Here is a 20488-nt window from a genome sequence, read left to right on the forward strand (position 1 = left end):
GGAAGACTTACCAATATTTGAAAAAATTAATTTGTTATTTGGCACGTTTGAGCTTCTCAAAGTAGAATTTTAAAGCTTTTCACGAGTGGTTTGGGGCCAACTGCAGCAGGAGATGGAGCACATTTTATATATACGTAATTGCTCTGCTGTGTTAACTCAGCAGCTTACAAGGTGGAATGCATTCTAAAAGAAGGCGTTATATAATTTAAAAAAACCATATTAATTTGTAGAAAACAACTGATGAAAAGATAGTAATTTGATTTTGTGCTTCAATGGTATTTTTTTGAAAAGTTTTATTTATTTATTCATGAGAGACACACAGAGAGAGGCAGGGACATAGGCAGAGGGAGAAGCAGGCTCCCGGTGGGGAACTCGATGCAGGACTCAATCCCAGGGCTCTGGAATCACGACCTGAACTGAAGGCAGATGCTCAACCACTGAGCCACTCAGGTGCCCCTTAAATGATATTTTTGTAGTCAAAATGATTATTGAGGTGATATATGATTCCAACAATTACAACATAGTTTTATTGTATTACAGAGTACTGAAAAAAAAGTATTATATTGATTTACCAGAATTTTGTAATTTGGAGAAGGAATTGCCTTCTTTAGATTTGTATTTCCAAAAGTCTTTCTGATTTAGAATGCTGTGTAATAGGCTGATTATGTTCATCAAAAACCATTACTTACATTTTGCAGTGCTCTAAGCTTAACAAAAGAATGTTGTTCCCATCTTTTAGTGTTTTAAATTAGACTAACATAAAATTGCCATGTGTCAAAAATTATAGTTTTGTAATTGCTATAGCATGATATGTCAGATTATTTGAATGTAGTTGTATTTTGAAATAATTGTGGCCACAAAGCAATCTTCTTAAAAGGAAACTTGTGCATTCTTTGACATCCAAATCAATTCTAGCATAATCCCAGGTCCTTAATGCTTTTAATAATACCATGTCACAGCTGGAGAAGAAGAATTTAATTAACCACTAAATACCCTGATGTGGTTTTTATTTATGGGAAATCCTTACTTCTGATTACCAAAGGCCAGGTGTCATCTGCAAAACAACACAGTATATGAATTTTGTTTCATAGTTCAGTGCATGTAATTGACAACCACTAAGTAGTATTTCTGATATTGGCAGTTGGTGCATACACTGCATTTTGCTGAAAGGCAATTAGCTTTGCCTTATTTTATAATCCTTCATGTAAGTGACCAACTTGTCAGGTTTCCTAAGAAAGAAAATGTTAATATATGTATGTGTATCACAAAAATAATATACTAAACTATTTGAAAATTAGTGAGTTTTTTCGGTTTAAAATATTGTCTACAGGGGTGCCTGGGTGGCTCAGCCAGTTAAGTGTCTGACTTCTGCTCAGGTCATGATCTCGGGGTCCTGAGCTCAGGCCCCATGTTGGGTTCTGTGTTCAGTGAGGGTCTACTTCTCCCTCCCCTTCAGCCCCTACCCCGACTTGTGGGCATGCTCTCTTTCTCTCAAATAAATAAAATCTTAAAAAAAGAAGATTGTCTATAAAACCCATGTGATCAACTCAAGAGATGCAGAAGAAGCATTTGGCAAAACTCAGTACCCCTTTGTATGATAAATGCTCAACAAACTTGGAATGGAGCAAAACTTTCTCAGCCTGATAAAGGGCATCTACAAAAACCCACGGCTTAACAATATACATGATGATAAAAGACTGAAAGGTTCCTAAGACCAGGGACAAGAAAAGGATGTCTGCCTTCACCATTCCATTCAATCCTCTATTGGAAGTCCTACACAGGGCAATTAGGGAAGAAACACAAATAAAGTCATCCAGACTGGAATGGAACCATTAAAACTATCTTTATTTGAGGATGACATGATCTTGTATACTGAAAACCCCAAGAAATCCATAAAAAATTAGTAAAGCTAATAAGAATTCCACAAGGATACAATGTTAATATACAAAAGTCAATTGTATTTGTTTTCACTAGCCAGGAACAATCTAAAAAGAAATTAACAATTGCATTAAAAGAACAAAATACTTAGTAACAAATTTAACAAAAGAAATGAAAGATTCATTAAACTGAGAACTATTAAATGTCACTGAAAGAAATTTAAGAAGACCTAAATAAATGGAAAGACATTCATGGCTTGGAAATTAATATTGCGAAGATGTCAATACTCCAACACTACTCAGTTGAACTTCAGATTCAAATCAGACCCTATAAAAAGTCCAGTTGGACTTTGCCCCCCCCCCCCCCCACCATGGACAAACTTTCTAAAATTCACATGGAAATTAAGGGACACCAAATAGCCAAAACAATCCTGAAAAAGGAGAACAGGGCAGGGCACCTGGGTGGCTCAGCAGTTGAGCGTCTGCCTTCAGCTTGGATCATGATCCCGGGGTCCTGGGATCGAGTCCCACATCGGGTTCCCTGTAGGGAGCCTGCTTCTCTCTCTGCCTGTGTCTCTGCCTCTCTCTGTGTGTCTCTCATGAATAAGTAAATAAAATCTTTTTTTTTAAAGATTTTATTTATTTATTCATGAGAGACATACACAGAGAGAGAGAGAGAGAGAGGCAGAGACTCAGGCAGAGGGAGAAGCAGGCTCCACGCAGGGAGCCCGACGCGGGACCCCATCCCCGGTCTCCAGGATCAAACCCTGGGCTGAAGGCGGCGCTAAACCACTGAGCCTCCGGGGCTGCCCAGTAAATAAAATCTTAAAAAAAAAAAAAAAAAGGAGAACAAAGTTGGAGGGTTCATACCTCCCAACTTCAAAGGTTAATACAAAGCTGTAGTAATGAAGACAGTTTGTACTAATGTAGTAATGAAGACAGTTTGTACTAACAAAAAGATAAACATATTAACCAATAGAATAGAATGGGAAGTTGAGAAATAAACCAGTACATTTACAGTCAATTGATTTTTGACAAGGGTGCCAAGATCACTCAGTAGGGAAAGAATAGTCTTTCCAACAAATAGTGCTGGGACAACTAGATATCCACTTGCAAAAGAATAAAATTAGGCCCCTATCTCACACCATACACAAGATTAACTCAAAATGAATCGTAAGCTCTGAAATTATAAAACTCTTAGAGAAGAAAACTTAGGTGCATATTTGTTTGACTTTGTGACAATGGCTTTTTAGATGACACCTTAAAGCATAAACAGCAAATAAAAAAATAGACAAATTTAATTCTGTCAAAATTAGAAACTGCTGGGCAGCCTGGGGGGCTCAGGGGTTTAGCATTGCCTTCAGCCCAAGGTGTGATCCTGGAGACTCAGGATCGAGTCCCACATCAGGCTCCTTGCAGGGAGCCTGCTTCTCCCTCTGCCTGTGTCTCTGCCTCTCTCTCTCTCTGTGTGTGTCTTCCATGAATAAATAAATAAAATCTTAAAAAAAAAAAAATTAGAAACTGCTTTGGGGCACCTGGCTGGCTCGGTCGGGAGAGCATGTGACTCTTGCTCTAGGGTTGTAGGTCTGATAGCAAACAAATTAACTTAAAAAGAAAGAAATCCTATTTACATCAAAAAATTAAAAACTATTTCAAAGGATACCATCAAGAAGGTAAAAAGACAACCCACAGAATGGAAGAAAATATTTGGAAATCATGTATCTGACAAAGATTTAATGAACAGAATATAAATAATAACTTACAACTCAACACTAAAAGGACAAAGAGCCCAATTAAAAAGTGAGTAAGCGGTTTGAATATGTGTTTCTCTAGAGAAGATACACAACTGACCAATACACACGTGAAAAGGTGCTTGATTTACCGCAAGAGCGAGGACCGGGAGCGCGTCTGACTTCTGGTAGCTCCGCACAGGGACGCTTTCAAGGCGGTTGTGCCCCTGGGTGGGGTGGCGCAGTGATGCCCGCCTCCTGAATCTTCTTGGAGGAACAAGAGAGGGGCCTGGGGTCTGAAGGAGACGTCCCGCGGGCGACAGAGAGGAGAGGGAAGGTCTGTGGGGGCGCCTGGAGGAAATGAAGTTCTTGAGCAGAGCAGCTGGTGGAAGGCGGGAGGAGACAGAGAAGGAAGGAGACGAGCAAACTGGCGCAAGGCCCAAGTACAAGAAATGGAGACTTCTGTCCCCAGTAAATGAGAAACAAGGAGCCACTTCTTTGCCATTCTGGCCACAGCCTTCTTGACTATGTCCTACTAGTCAATGCCAGAAGCAACAGGGAGGTGGACACAGCTGCGTATGTACTGAGACCCCTGCACATTGATTCCTTCAAGTCTGACCACCTGAGCCATGAGTTGTAGCTCTCATCTTTGAAGATCCATAAGCAATAGAGCCAATTTCACTATTCCACCTTAAACCATGTTGAGCATGGTTCCAATCTTCGGATCAGCAATGAACAATTTAAAATTTTAATATGCCTGAGCCTCCCTCACACCACTACTGAGACCCAAGAAATTGGCTGGGTTTTGACCAACAAGGGAAATGATGTCTTATAGAGCCATGCCTAGCCCAGCACCATCCACAAAGCCAATGATATTCCCATTTACTTTTATGTATTTTAGGTCATGTCATTTTGAATGGATGCATTTTTAAATTTGTTGTCCATAGAAAATCTGTGTTTTTGTAGGTGTCTTGAAAAAAAAAAAAAGAAAGAAAGAAAAGGTGCTTGATATCATTAGCCACTAAGGAAATGCAAATTAAAACCATAATAAGATTCCATGTCACACCTACTAGGATGCCTATAATAACAAGATGGGGAAAAAAGATGAACAATAAGTGTTCATGAAGACATGGAGGAATTGAATCCCTTCTACATTGCTGCTGGGAATGTAAAATGGCTCAGCTACTTTGGAAAACAGTTTGGTAGTTTCTCAAAAAGTCTAACATCGACTTACCACATGACTCAGCAATTGCACTCTTAGGCATATAGCTAAGAGAAATGGAAACACGTGTTCATAGGAATTTTATTCATAATAAGCAAAAAGTAGAAACAATCCAAGTGTCCATCAATTCATGAATGGATAAACAAAATGCAGTAGATACATACAATGAAACATTATTCAACCATAAAAAGGAATAAAGTACTACATGCTATAAGGTGGATGAACCTTGAAAACATGCTAAGCGCAAGAAGCCAGACACAAAAGGCCATATATTTATGTTTCCATTTACATGGGGATGTCCAGAATAAGCAAACTCACACACACAAAGTAGATTAGTGGTTCTCAGAAGTTGTGGAGAAGGAGAATGGGGAGTGTCTGCTAGTGTGTAAGAGGTTTCTTTTTTTGGGGACTTGATCCCAGGACCCCGGGATCACACTCTGAGCCAAAGGCAGATGCTCAACCACTGGGCCACCCAGGCGTCCCTATTGGATGATTTTTTTTTTTTTTAGGATTTTATTTATTTATTCATGAGAGATACAGAGAGAAAGAGAGAGAGAGAGAGAGAGAGAGAGAGAGGCAGAGAGAGGCAGAGACACAGGCAGAGGGAGAAGCAGGCTCCACACAGGGAGCCCTACGTGGGACTCAATCCTGGGTCTCCAGGATCAGGCCCTGGACTGAAGGCGGCGCTAAACCACTGAGCCACCCGGGCTGCCCCTATTGGATTAATTTAAAAGCAAATTGGACAGAGCATTGAACAGAATCACTCAACAGAGAGGAGATTCATTGAACTTGATTAGAAATTATTTTTTGAAAAGCACTGACAATGTTAGAGACTTGTGGGACAATGCTGAAGTCTTACATATATGTAAGATTTTTTGATATTGTCCCATAAATTTCTGAGGCTCTGCTCATGTTTTTATTTATTTTATTTTATTTTTTTCTGCTCATGTTTTTAAAATGTGTTGTCTTCGTGTTTTTCAAATTGGATAATTTCTATTGCTGTACCTTCGAGTTCACTGATTTTCTTCTATCAATTCCATTCTGCTAGTAAGCCCATCTGGTGAATCTTTTGTTTCAGACATTTTATTTTTGCATTCTAGACTTTCCATTTGCTTCTTTTTCTTTTTTAAAGATTAATTATTTATTCATGGGAGACACACAGAGAGAGGCAAAGACATAGGCAGGGAGAGAAGCTGGCTCCGTGCGGGGAGCCCGATGTGGGACTCCATCCCAGGACCCTGGGATCATGATGTGAGCCAAAGGCAGGCGTCTGCTTAACCACTAAGCCACCCAGGTGTCCCCATTTGCTCCTTTTTCAAAATATCTACTTCTCTGCTAAGATTTCTTACCTTTTAATTTATGTGAAAATCCTTTACTATGTTGGCATAAATAGCTACTTTGAAATAAAATACTATAAGGGCTAATGTCCACATTTGGGTCATCTGGTGATTGACCTTGGATGATTTTCTTTTCTCTTGAAATTGGTCATGTGTTCCTGTTTGTTGTCTGTTGAGGATTTTAGATTTTATCTGGACCTTGTGAATAATATTATATTGGAGAGATTTTCTGTGTTATTTTTTAACCAGGCAATTAGTTTGGTACACTCAGGTTGAAACTCTGTCGTTTGAACAGCAACTGAAATAATCAGTTCAGTTATTTTATCTGCTTTGAATCTGTCCTTGCATGCATGATGTAGTGATCAGCCAGAGATTTAGGCAGATTTATACCAGAATCTGGGACTCCTCTGGATCTCTTCTTTTCACAATTCTCCTTTACTTTCTGCCAGCTGTGTTTGTCCCAAATACTGTCTTCAGATTCTTCAAGCCAGAAAGATTAATTTTAGATTGGACAGAGCACTTACCATATGACACTGAAATATCTTGACCTCAGACTAAATAGCTGTGAAATTGAAAGACATATTGTACCAGTCTCTTCTTACAATTCTTAACTCCTTGGGACGTCTGGGTGGCTCAGCGGTTGAGTGTCTGCCTTCAGCCTAGGGTGTGATCCTGGAGTCCCGGGATCGAGTCCTGCATCGGGCTCCCTGCATGGAGCCTGCTTCTCCCTCTGCCTATGTCTCTGCCTCTCATGAATAAATAAACAAAATCTTTTAATGAAAAAAAATGTTTTAACTCCTCTTCAGAATCTGCCTTTGTTCACCTTCGTGCTCTTTAATATTTGTCTAGAGTTCTTGTTATCTGTGGGAATGTCAGGTTCGTTAAGTGCTTACTTGGCTATACCCTGAAGTGAACCAAATTTGCCAATTTCAATGAAAAACATTAATCCATCAATTAAAAAACTTCATGAAGCACAAGCTGGATACATACAAAGAAAATCACACCTAAGCAAACCAGAGTCAAGCTGCTGAAAACCAAAGGTAAAGAGAGAACTAAAAAGAGACAAGATAGAACATGCAGGAGAACAATAAGAATAAAGGCTAATATTTGATTAGAAATGGTAGAAGCCAGAAGACAATAGAAAGGTGTCTGTTAAAAGAAAAAAAGAAAAAAAGAAAGGTGTCTGTAAAGAAAGGCTGAAAATGCAACCTGTCAGCCTAGAATTCTATGCCCAGTGTAATCGCTTTCAAAAATGAAGGTAAGGGGCACTTGGATGGTTCAATTGGTTAAGCATCTGACTCTAGGTTTTGGCTCAGGTCATGACCTCAGGGTCGTGGTTTGGCTCAGATCATGACTTCAGGGTCATGAGATCAAGCCTCGCGTTGGGGTCTATGCTGGGTGTGTTAAGCCTGCTTAAAATTCTCTGTCCCTCTCCCTTGCCGCTCACTCATGTGCATGCTTTCTCTGTCTAAAAAAGAAAAAAATGAAGGTAAAATAAAGACTCTTTTTTTTTTTTTTTAAATGATAGTCGCACAGAGAGAGAGAGAGAGAGGCAGAGACACAGGCGGAGGGAGAAGCAGGCTCCATGCATCGGGAGCCCGACGTGGGACTCGATCCCGGGTCTCCAGGATCGCGCCCTGGGCCAAAGGCAGGCGCTCAACCGCTGCGCCACCCAGGGATCCCAATAAAGACTCTTTTGATAAAAGTAGAGAAAATTTGTCTCTAGCAGACATGCACTATGCAATTGTAACAGACTGTTTATCAGAGGGGAAATGATACCAGATAGAAACTCAGAGCTAAAGGAAGAAATGAAGAGAACCACAAAGTGTAACTATGTAGCTAAATGAAAAGATTGTGTTTTTCTTTTCTTTTCTTGATTTATTTAAGGAAATTAGTGGTTAAAGAAAAAAAACTAACAATATGTGGTGAGGTTTATAGCATAGAAGTAGAAGTAAAACATAGTGTATTAACTGCATAAAGGATGGGAAAATGTAGGGGAGTTACATGGGTGGGAGGTCCTTATATCATGTGTGAAGAGATAAACATTAATTCGAGCTAAAGTGAGTTAAGGGTTATTAGTTTTATAATTTCTAGAGCAATCACTAAAACATACAGAGACTGGGGATGCCTGGGTGGTGCCCAGTTGGTTGAGTGTCTGACTCTTGATTTTGACTCAGATCATAATCTTGGGGTCGTGGAATTGAGCCCGGCATCGACTCTGTGCTGAGTGTGGAGCCTGCTTGGGATTCACTCTCTCCCTCTCTCTCTGTCCCTCTCCCTGTTCACGCACACGTGCTCTCTCTCTCTAAAAATAAATGAATAAAATATTTTAAAACAATAACATACAGAAAGGGATAAGGGATAACTAAAAAGCCAAAGAAGGAGCTAAAATGGAATTTTTTTTTTTTTATAAAATGGAATTCTAAAAAAATAATAATAAATAAGAAAAAAGAACTAATCCAAAAGGCAGAAAAAGAACACAGGAACAAAGATTAGATAGACAATTAGAAATTAAAAGCTATAACTATCACATTAATAATGATTTTAAATAAAAATGGATAAAATGTTACTAAAGGCAGAGTTTGAAAAGTTGGGTAACAGAAAACCAAATCATATTCTGTTTGCAAGAGATGCAGTTTAAATGTAACGACAGGGATCCCTGGGTGGTGCAGCGGATTGGCACCTGCCTTTGGCCCGGGGCGCCATCCTGGAGACCCGGGATCGAATCCCACGTCGGGCTCCCTGCATGGAGCCTGCTTCTCCCTCTGCCTGTGTCTCTGCCTCTCTGTCTCTCTCTGTGTGACTATCATGAAAAAATAAATAAAATCTTTAAAAAAAAAAAGTAAAGACACAGGTTGAAAGTAAAGCACACAAAAAGATACACCATGTGACCACTAACCCTAAGAAAGGTGGAGATGGCTACATTAATATCAGAGATAAAGGACATTTCATGATGATTAAAGGGCTGAATCATTAAGAATTCTTGACACAGCTATCCTAAATCTGTAGGCACCTAATAACAGAGCTCCAAAATGTAAGAAGCAGGGAAAGAGTAATTTTCAACAACTGGATTAAGGACTTGAACCCAGAATATCTAAAAAACTCTTACAACTCAATATGAAGAACAAAACCAAGAGGAAATGGCAAACATTTTGAACAGGTACTTGACCAACTGAAATACATGGGTAGCAAATAGGCAAATAAGAAGATGCTCAAAATAATTGGTCACTGGAGTAATGCATATTAAATTCACAATGAGATGCCAATGGCTAAAATTAGAAAGACTGATGATACCTACTGCCATTGAAGTTGCAGAGAAATGAGAACTCTCAGACATTGCTGGTGGAAATGAACAAGGGTGCAGCCACTTTGGCAGTTTCTTATAAAGTGAAGCATACACTTAACCACAGGACCCAGCCATTCCACTCTTAGGTATTTATTCACTAGAAATAAAAATATACGTTTTTATAATGATTCAAATATGAATATAGTAGCCAAAGCCCAGGAACAACCAACATGTATGTCCACAAAAAAGAATGCAGAAACAAATAGTAATATATTCATAAAATGAGAAACAAATAAGGAATACAAAAGAATAAACTACAACTGTACTCAATAGCATGGATACACCTGGAAAGAATTAGGTTGAATAAAAGAGGCCAGACATAAAAGAGTACATGCTGATTTCATTTATTTGAAGTTCAAGAACTGGCAAATGTGTTCTAGGGTGATAAAAATCATAACAATGGTTGCCTCTGGGATGGTAATGGTGGGGATTGATAGGAAAAACCCCAAGGGAACTTTCTGGAGATATGGAAATGTTCTCTATCTTTTTTTTTTTTTTTTTAAGAAATTCTTTTTTTTTTTTTTTAATGATTGTATTTATTTATTTATTCATGAGAGGCACACACAGAGAGAGGCAGAAACACAGGCAGAGGGAGAAGCAGGCTCCATGCAGGGAGCCCAAAGTGGGACTCAGATCCCGGGACTCCAGAATCACGCCCTGGGCTGAAGGCGGCGCCAAACTGCTAAGCCACCCCGGCTGCCCAATGTTCTCTATCTTGATTGGCATGGTGGCTACATGAGTGTGTACATTTGTTATACATGTATTCTTCAAATTGTGCACTTAAGATTTGTGCATTTCACTGTGTGTAAATTTTACCTAAGATTTATTTTGGCAATTTGTTTTCCATACTTTATATTTTAGGGTTATTAGGTCTCACTCTCTTTATTCCCCCAATGCTTATTAATGGAATTCTAGGCAGTAGGCTTGAAAATGCTGCAAATCAAGAAAATCTGGGGCACTTGGGTGGCTTAGTCAGTTAAATGTCTGACTCTCAATTTCGGCTCAGGTCATGATCTCGGGGTCCTGGGATCAAGCCCTACCTTGGGGTCTGTGGTCAGCAGGGAGTCTGCTTGAGGATTTCTCTCGCTCTCCCTCACCCCTCCCTGCACCCTCTTTCTCTCAAATAAATAAATAAATCTAAAAAAAAAATCTTAGGTATAAAATATATGCTGTTGTCCTTCAACTGCACAAATGTTGACTTTGAGTGTTATAAAGCTGTTTTTGATAAAGTAGTAAATTGAGAACATTCACAAAAGTATCATTTCTACATTCCTGCCTGATGTGAGAGCACACAAATGTATAATCCTCTTCTAGAAGTGCAATTTGTTCAAATGAATCTTTTAAGACATGCAGACTTCAGGGTTTTTTTGGCTATATTCTGTGAACTCTAATCAGTAATCCCCAAAAGTCTGCACTCTAGTTATTTAATTACTTGTTGCCCTTGTAATGTTTAATTTGATGTATATACTTTTGATGTATATAAAAATAGAAATAAGGTTCCTTTTGTTAAGTCAGAACAGGATCATTGGTACTTTTTTTTTCCTTTCTCTACTTGAAAATTTTTAAAGGATTTCTTTTTTTTTTTTTTAAATTTTTATTTATTTATGATAGTCACACAGAGAGAAAGAGAGAGGCAGAGACACAGGCTGAGGGAGAAGCAGGCTCCATGCACCGGGAGCCCGACGTGGGATTCGATCCCGGGTCTCCAGGATCACACCCTGGGCCAAAGGCAGGTGCCAAACCGCTGCGCCACCCAGGGATCCCCTCTACCTGAAAATTTTTAATAAAACTCCAAATCTATTGGATTTCTTATTCAAACAGAGAGTTGTGAAGTCTGAGTCTTACTTAAACTTTTAGTGAGAAGAAGTGGAAGTAGAAGGGGGTGATGGACTTGTTTGATGGAGTGGTCAAGAGGTTAACATAGAGAGTAAATGTTGAATGATGTAATTATTGAATGAATAATATAGCTGTTCATTCTGAAAGTAAGATGGCAGCTGAAAGTCCTAGATTTTGTAAGCTCAATTACACATGTTTTAATTCATTAATTTATCCAGCAAATAATTCATCTCCATTCCTGCTACCAAGTACTATAGCAATCAAGGACCAGTCAGGATAAGAGAAACCAAAACTTACGATTTACCAGGGCTAAGAGCTCTTAAGTGGTGTTCAGAACCCCCAAAAAAGGGTGCCCTTGGGTGATGCCCAGACTCCTGAGGAGGTGGTGTCCTGTCACTGGTGCTTGGACCATTAAAGAGAGGACTACAGGTAGCTTGAGCTACGCATCTTACAAGTGGTTGAGGGCAGAAGCCAAGCGTTTGCTGCTATTTGAGAAATACAACCCCTGGAAAACTGGAAGTCCTTTCTCCTCTTTGTCCATTTTCTGAGGTCCCTGAGTTCTTCCCATTGTCAGAAATTAGAAGGAAACCAGCTGGCAAGAAAAAATACACTTTCAAAGGTAAGACTGTAAAATTGATTTGGTTAGATTTTTGACCTGGAGCTCAGAGCATCTTGCCAATTTAAATGGGATTCTGGTATCTGATGGCTTAACAAGACCATAAGGACACCAGATAATCTAATTACCCAATGAAATCGATAATTCAATTAGATAACCCAATGTGGTGTGGAAACAAATGGCTAAGGAAAACTGTAAGGAAAGAAAAGGATTAGCTTGAGGCTTTAAATTCTCAGCTCAAGTCATGGTCAAAGAACCAGATAGGTTTTATGGTGGCTATGTCAGCTGTTACATTACTGTGTAACAAATTACTCTAGAATTTAGTGGCTTAAAATAATAATAAACATTTATCGCTCACAGTTTCTTAGGGCCTGGAATTCAGGAGTGGCTTATCTAGACTGTTCTGGATCTGGGTCTCTCCTAAGCTTGCAGTTACCAGTCTGGCCAGGGCCACAGTCAGCTGAGGCCTTGACTAGGCTGCTGGAGGATCCATCCAAAGGTACTACTTCATCTGGCTGGAAGTGGGTGTGATTTCGAATTTTCCTTTCAGTTCTAGTTTTTGCTTTACGTATTTCAAAACAGTGTTTTTGGGTGTATACATTTTTAAAAAGATTTATTTAAGGGGAGGGGCAGAGGGAGAGAGAGAGCTCAGCACAGAGCCTGATGTGGGGGTGCAGAGCCCGATGCCTGTCTTGGGGCACAGAGCCAGTTGCAGAGCTCAGTCTCATAACCCTAAGATCACAACTTGAGCCAAAACCAAGAGTTGATTGCTTAACTTATGCCACCCAGGTGCCCTTAGGTGCATACACGTTTTAGATCGTTATGCCCTCTTGGTTAGTTGGCTTTTATATTATTATACAAATTAATCTTTATCCTTAATCATTTTTACATTTTTTTTCATTTTCACAGTTCTGAAGACTACTTTGATATTAGTCGAAGTGAATCAAACCTAAATATAGCCAAGCCAGCTTAAAAAATTAGTGTTTATGTGGTATATGTTTTCCTTTTTATCTTTTTAAAAGATTTTATGTATTTATTCATGAGAGACACACAGAGAGAGGCAGAGACACAGGCAGAGGGAGAAGCAGGTCCCTGCAGGAAGGCCGATGTGGGACCCGATTCCAGGAACCCAGGGATCACGACCTGAGCCAATGGCAGACTCTTAACCACTGAGCCACTCAGGTACCCCTGTGGTATATCTTTTCAATCCTTTTACTTTGAACTACTATATCATTATATTTCAAGTTTGTTTCTTGTAAACAGCATATAAATTCTTTAAAAAAATCCAATCTGACAGTCTCTCTTTCTTAGTAGGAACACTTAATATATTATAGAATTCTTTGTCACTCTGTTTGCAAATATTTTCTATATGTGCAAATATTTTCTCCTGGCTTGCCATCTGCTTTGGTTAGATTTTTAAAAAATATTATCTAAAAACTTTACTTAGACTAAAATTGACTCCTTTTTCTGCTAATAGCTCAGGTTTTTTTTTTTTTTTTTTTTTTTTTTAAGTAAACTCTACCCCCAATATGGGGCTCGAATTTATGACCCTGAGTATCACTTGCTTTACTGACTGAGTCAGGCAGGCACTCCCAGCTATATGTATTTTTAACACATGTAGATTCATATAACCACTATCACAATCAGTATACAAAACAGTTCAATCATCCTCAAAAAACTTCCTCATGCTGCCCCTGTAGTCAAATCCTTGCTTCCCCTAATCCCTGGTCCCTATTGATCTCTATCTCTATGGTCCTCTCTAGAAAGTTGTATAAAGGGAAATCATACTGTTATGTGATCTTTTGAGACTGGTTTCTTTCTTTCCTTCTTTTTTCTTTCTTTTCTTTTCTTTTCTTTTCTTTTCTTTTCTTTTCTTTTCTTTTCTTTCCTTCCTTCCTTCCTTCCTTCCTTCCTTCCTTCCGTCCTTCCTTCCTTCTTCTTTCTTCTTTCTCTGTTTCTTTCTAAATTCTATTTATTTGATAGAGCAAAAGCAGAGAGAATGGCAGAGGGAGAGAGAGAAGCAGACTCCCCACTGAGCAGAGAGCCCCATGCAGGGCTTGATCCCAGGGCCCTGGGATCATGACCTGAGCCAAAGACAGATGCTTTGGCTCAGGTGCCCCAAGATTGGCTTCTTTCACTTAGCATAGTGCTTTTGAGACTTATCCATGTTACTGCATGTACCAATGGCAGTTTATTAGTTTTTTTTTATTTTATTTTTTAAAGATTTTATTTATTTGTGTGTGTGTGTGTGTGTGTGTGTGAGAGAGAGAGAGAGAGAGAGAGAGAGAGAGAGAGAGAGGAGAGACACAGGCAGAGGGAGAAGCAGGCTCCATACAGGGAGCCCACACGGTACTCAATTCTGTGTCTCCGGGATCAGGCCCTGGGCTGAAGGCGGCGCTAAACCGCTGAGCCACCTGGGCTGCCCTATTCCGTTTTCTTGTTAAAGGGAACCAGATTTAAGCAATTATGAATAGAGCTTTTAGAAACATCCATGTTACTTACAAGGTGTGTGTGTGTGAACATAACTTTTCATTTCTCTAGGGTAAACACCTAGGAGTGGGATTGCAGCATTACATGGGAAGTATATGGTAAGTGTATGTTTAACTTTGTGAGAATATAGAATGACTACATTATTTGGCATTCTTGCTACCAATATGCCCGAGTTCCAGTTGCTCTACCTAGTCACTGACACTTGGTATCGTCAGTTCTAAAAATGCTAACCATTCTAACAGGTATGAGTTTCATCTCATTATGGCTTCAATTTGCATATCCCTGTGACTAGTCTTGTGAAGCATCTTTTCTCTTATTTTTAAGTTTTACTTATTTTTTTTTAACGATTTTAAGTAATCTCTACCACTGACATGGGGCTCGAACTTAAAAATCCCTGAGATCTTGGGGATCCCTGGGTGGCGCAGCGGTTTGGCGCCTGCCTTTGGCCCAGGGCCTGATCCTGGGGACCCGGGATCGAATCCCACGTCGGGCTCCCTGCATGGAGCCTGCTTCTCCCTCTCTGCCTCTCTCTCTCTCTCTCTCTGTGACTATCATAAATAAATAAAAATTAAAAAAAAAAAATCCCTGAGATCAAAATCACATGCTCTACCAAATGAGCCAGCCAGGCACCCCTAAAGTCTTATTTACCTATTTATTTTTTTAAAAGATTTTTAAAAAAAGATTTTATTTATTCACAAGAGAGACACACAGAGAAGAGAGAGAGGCACAGACACAGGCAGAGGAAGAAGCAAGCTCCATGCAGGGAGCCCAATGTGGGACTCGATCCTGGGTTTCCAGGATCACACCCTGGGCCAAAGGCAGGTGCCAAACCGCTGAGCCACCCGGGCTGCCCTTAAAAAAGATTTTATTTATTTATTCATGAAAGACACAGAGAGGCAGAGACATAGAGGGAGAAGCAGGTTCCTCGCAGGAAGCCAGATGCAGGACCTGATCCCTGGTCCAGGATCACGTCCTGAACTGAACGCAGATGCTCAACTGGTGAGCCACCCAGGCATCCCTGGTTTTGTTTATTTAACCAATCTCTACACCCAACATGGGGCTCAAACTCACACCCTCAAGATCAAGAGTCACCTGGAGATTAAGAGTCACAGGCTCTTCCAACTGAGCCAGCCAGGCACCCTGTGAAGCATCTTTTTCATGTGCTTATTTGGTATCTGTATATCTTTCTACATAAAGTGGTTATTAAAATTAAAATCTTTTGCCTATTTAAAAATTGGGTTGTTTACTTTCTTATTTTTGAGTTTTGAGTTATTTATATGTTTTCTATATAAAAGCCATGTGTTGAATATATGATTTTCTTTCTTTTATTTTTGGAGGGGGCAAAGGAGGGGCAGGAGAGGGAAAAATTCCCAAGCGTGCTCCATGCACAATGTGGAACCTGCCTATGTGGGGCTTGATCTCACAACCCTGAGATCACGACCTGAGCCAAAATTAAGAGTCAGATGCTTCACCAGACCGAGCCACCCAGGCACCCCATCTATGATCCATTTAAGTTAGTTTTTCTATAAGGTTTGCAATTTAGTTTGAAATTTTATTGATTTACTTATTCATAATCTATGCATGTCCAACTGTTCCAACACTTTTGTTATAAAGACAATCCTTTCTTTAGTGAATTGCCTCTAAACTTCTGAAAAAGCAATTGGTCAAATAAATGAGGGTATTTTTTGGAACTCCATTCTCTTCCATTGGTGTATGTGTCTCTCTTTCACCACTACCTTACTGTCATGATTACTCAAGTTCCATAGTAAGTCTTGAAATTGAATCATGTGGATCTTCCAACTGTTTCTGTTTTTTAAAAAGATTTTATTTATTTATCTGTGAGACAGACAGAGAGAGAGAGAGAGAGAGAGAGAGAGATAGCATGAACAAGCAGGGAAAGGGACAAAGGGAGAAGCAGAGTCCTCGCTGAATGGGGAAGCTGATGTGGGGCTCCAGCCTAGGACCCTGAGATCATGACTTGAGCTGAAGGCAGACTTAGCTGACTGAGCCACCCATGTACCACTCAACTGTTTCTTTTTTCAAAATTATTTTAGCTTTTCTAGTCTCTTTGCCTTTCCATATAAATTTCAGGATCAACTTGTTTATTTCTACAAAAGAATGATTTTAGGGGGATGCCTGGGTGACTCAGTGTTTGAGGTTCTACCTTTGGCTCTGCCTTCAGCTCAGGTTGTGATTCTGGGGTCCTGGGATTGAATCCTGAGCAGCCTCCCCACGGGGAGCCTGATTCTCCCTCTACCTTTCTCTCTGTGTCTCTCATGCATAAATAAATAAAATCTTAAAAAAAAAAGCTCAGGATTTTTATAGAATTGTGTGAAATCAAGAGATCAATTTGGGGAAAATTAATAACTGTGTTGAGTCATCCAATTCATGAACATGATGTCTCCATTTATTTAGAACTTCAATTTATTTCTTCTTATAGCTTTTAGAATACAAATCTTATCCATATTTTGTTAGGTTTATAACTTTTAGATTAGACTTTGTTGGATTTACTTTATTTGGGGAACTATTGTGAATCATACTTTTAAAATATTTTGGTTTCCACTTGTTCATTGGTAGCATGTAGAAATACAACTAAGGTTTTTAGTGGACTTTGTACCTTCTATCTTCTGACTTTGTTAAACTGTTATTAGAATTTTTAAAAAAGATTTTTGAGAGCGAGAGCGAGAGCGAGAGAGCACATAAGTAGGGGAGGGGCAGAGGGAGAGGGAGAAGCAGACTCCCCCCCTGAGCAGGGACCCGGATATGGGGCTTGATCCCAGGACCATGGGACTAAGACTCAAGCAAAAGGCAGATGCCCAACCGATTGACCCACCCAAGTGCCCCAGAAATGTGTTTTTTCTCTTTAAGATTTACTAGAATTGTCCACATAGACAATCTGAAATAGTTTTATTTCTCCCTTTCCAATCTGTACGCATTTACTTCTTGTCCATTCCCTTGTCTTCCTACAGTGACCAGGACTTCCAGAATAATAGGAGTAGTGAGGCTGGATGGACCTCCTTGCTTTTTTCCCGATCTCAGGAAGAAAGCATGCATTCTTTTGCCATTAAGTGTAATTTTAGCTGTGTGTGTGTGTGTGTGTGTGTGTGTGTGTGTGTGTGTTTGTAGCTGCCTTTAATCAATTTAAGGATGTTACCTTATGTTTTTGATTTGCTGAGATGTTTTTCTTAACCATGAATGGATGTTGAATTTTTGTCAGGTGCTTTCAGCATCATTTGATATGATCTGATATTATGATGGGTTACATCAGCTGATTTTAAAAACTGTGATATAATTCACACACTTTAACATTTACCATTTTAAGTGTATCCCTCAGTGGTTTTTAGTATGTTTGCAGGGTTGTGCAACCACCACTATCTAATTCTGGAACATTTTCTCTGTCCCCAAAATAAACAACATACCTATTAGCAATCACTCCCCATCCTCTCTTCCCCCATGAACCTACTTCCTATCTTCATGGATTTGCCTGTTCTGGACACTTCTTGTATACAGAATCATCAACATGTGACCTCTGTTGGGCTTCTTTTTCTTTGCATAGTGATTTTTAAAAAAGATTTTATTAATGAGAGACAGAGAGAGAGAGAGAGAGAGGCAGAGACACAGGCAGAGGGAGAAGCAGGCTCCATGCAGTGAGCCCGACGTGGGACTTGATCCGGGGTCCCCGGAATCATGCCCTGGACTGAAGGCGGTGCTAAACCACTGAGCCACCCGGGCTGCCCTGCATAGTGATTTCATCCTTGTAGTGTGCATTAGTACTTCATTCCTTAAGGCAGAGTAATATTCCATTGTATGGACATTCCAGATTTGTTTAAGCATTCATCCACTGATGGATAGTTGGGTTACTTCCACTTTTTGACTCCTGTGAACATCCATGTGTGAGTTTCCATGTGTATGTATGTTTTCATTTCTCCTGTTCATATACCTGAGAGAAGAATTGCAGAATCAAATGGTAACTCTGTGTTTAACACTTTGAGGAACTGCCAATCTGTTTTGCATGGTAGCTGCATTATTTTATATTCCTATCAGCATGGTTTCCAATTTCTCCACATCCTCTCCAACACTCATTTTTCTTTCTTTTAAAGGATTATGGTCATCCTGGTGGGTGTGAAGTGGTGTCTGGCATTGGTTTTTCCATGGATTAATTAAAATACTGGACTATGATATTCCTGGCATAAAGTCTATGTGGTCATAGTATATTGTTTTTAGACATTCTTACATTCTATTTGCTAATACTTTACCAAAGATTTTTGCTTTTATATTCTTGAATGACATTGGTGTGAAACTGTTCTCTTCTTATACTCTCTCTGATTTTGGTGTCAGGGTAATTTTGAGCTCATAAGATTAATTAAGGAGTGTTCTCTTCTATTTTCTGGGAAGAACTTGTGTAGAATTGGTGCCTTTCCTCCTTTAAATTTCCCAGTTTTTTCGTCTGGGTTTGAAATTTTTTTTCTGAGGGTTTTAAGTTATAAATTTAGTTCATTTGGCAAATGATCAGTCACATTTTCTATTTCTTCTTTGGTGAGTTTTAGCTGTTTGTGTCTTTTAAGCCATCCATCCATTTCATCAACATTTAAAACTTCCATACATCATAGGACACTATCAAGACAGTGAGAAGACAACCACAGAATGGGAGAAAATATTTGCAAATCATGTGTCTGATAAGGGATTTGTGCCCAAAATATTTAAAGAACACTTACAACTCAATAATAAAAAGAGAGATAATCCAATTAAAAATAGGCAAAGGAGGGTTGCCTGGGTGGTTCGGTTAAGCATCTACCTTTGGCTCAGCTCATGAACCTGGGGTCCTGGGATTGAGCCCTGTGTTGAGCTCCCTGCTCTGTGGGGAGCCTGCTTCTCCCTCTCCCTCTGCCTGCTGCTCCCCCTGCTTGTGCTCTTTGTCAAATAAATAAAATCTTAAAAAAATAAAAATGGGCAAAGGACTTGAACAGACATTCCTCTAGAGAAGATACACTAACGGCCAGTAAGCACATGAAAAGGTGATCAACATCATTTGTCATTAAGGGAATGCGGTTCAGAACCACAAGGTACCACCTCACACTTCCAAGGATGGCTGTAATAAAAATGACAGACAATAATAAGTGTTAGCAAGGACAGAAGAAGTTGAAACCCTCACACATTGCTGGTAGGAATGTAAAATGGCACAGCTGATGTCGAGAACAACTTGGAAGTTCCCTCAAAATTCTGGAACATATAGCCAAGTAAAATGGAAACATATTTGCACAAAAACTCATGCACCAAGTTTCTTAGTGGCATTGTTCATAAGAACCAATAAATGGAAACAGATCACATGCCCAACTGATGAACAGATAAGTAGTGGTATATCTATACAATGGAACATTATTCTGTACAAGAAGGGATTAAGCACTGATACATGCTAGGACATGATGAACCCTGAAAATATACTGAAAGATCAGGCACAGAAGACCAGATATTGAATGACCAAAGCATATCTATCTCCAGAGACAGAACGCAGATTAGGGGTTGCCTAGGGCTGGGGGAGGGATGAACTATGTGTGTGGGGTATTAGAGAATGACTTAATAGGCATAGGCTCTCCTTTCGGGCAATGAAAATGTTCTAAAATTAAACTGGTGATGGTCACACAGCTCTGAAGACATAGAAACTACTTTAGAAGTAGGTGACTTGCATGTGAATTGTGTCGCATTTTAAGTGTTAAAAAACCAATTAGGACATCAGAACCAAGTACGGGCTGCAGCAACTCTGGATATTTTCTTCTTTGCTTGTGTGCCCATCAGCTACCTACCCTCCCTTCCCTTATTTGATGTAAACGTTTTGATGATATTGGTGGTGAACTTCACTATTTTAGTTACGGAACAAGCAAGTGGAATCTGAGTGATGGGTATGATGACTCTAGCATGCTGCTGTCCCTCCCTTTTAGGAAGAGAAGGGTGTGTCTAGGCACAAAGGATCCTTGCTCCTAGTTGGGGGTAGCCTGAAGTTGTTAAGAGTACCATAATTATTATGGTAGAAAGATGT

This window comes from Vulpes vulpes, chromosome 3 (genome assembly GCF_048418805.1).
Source record: "Vulpes vulpes isolate BD-2025 chromosome 3, VulVul3, whole genome shotgun sequence".
NCBI lineage: Eukaryota > Metazoa > Chordata > Mammalia > Carnivora > Canidae > Vulpes > Vulpes vulpes.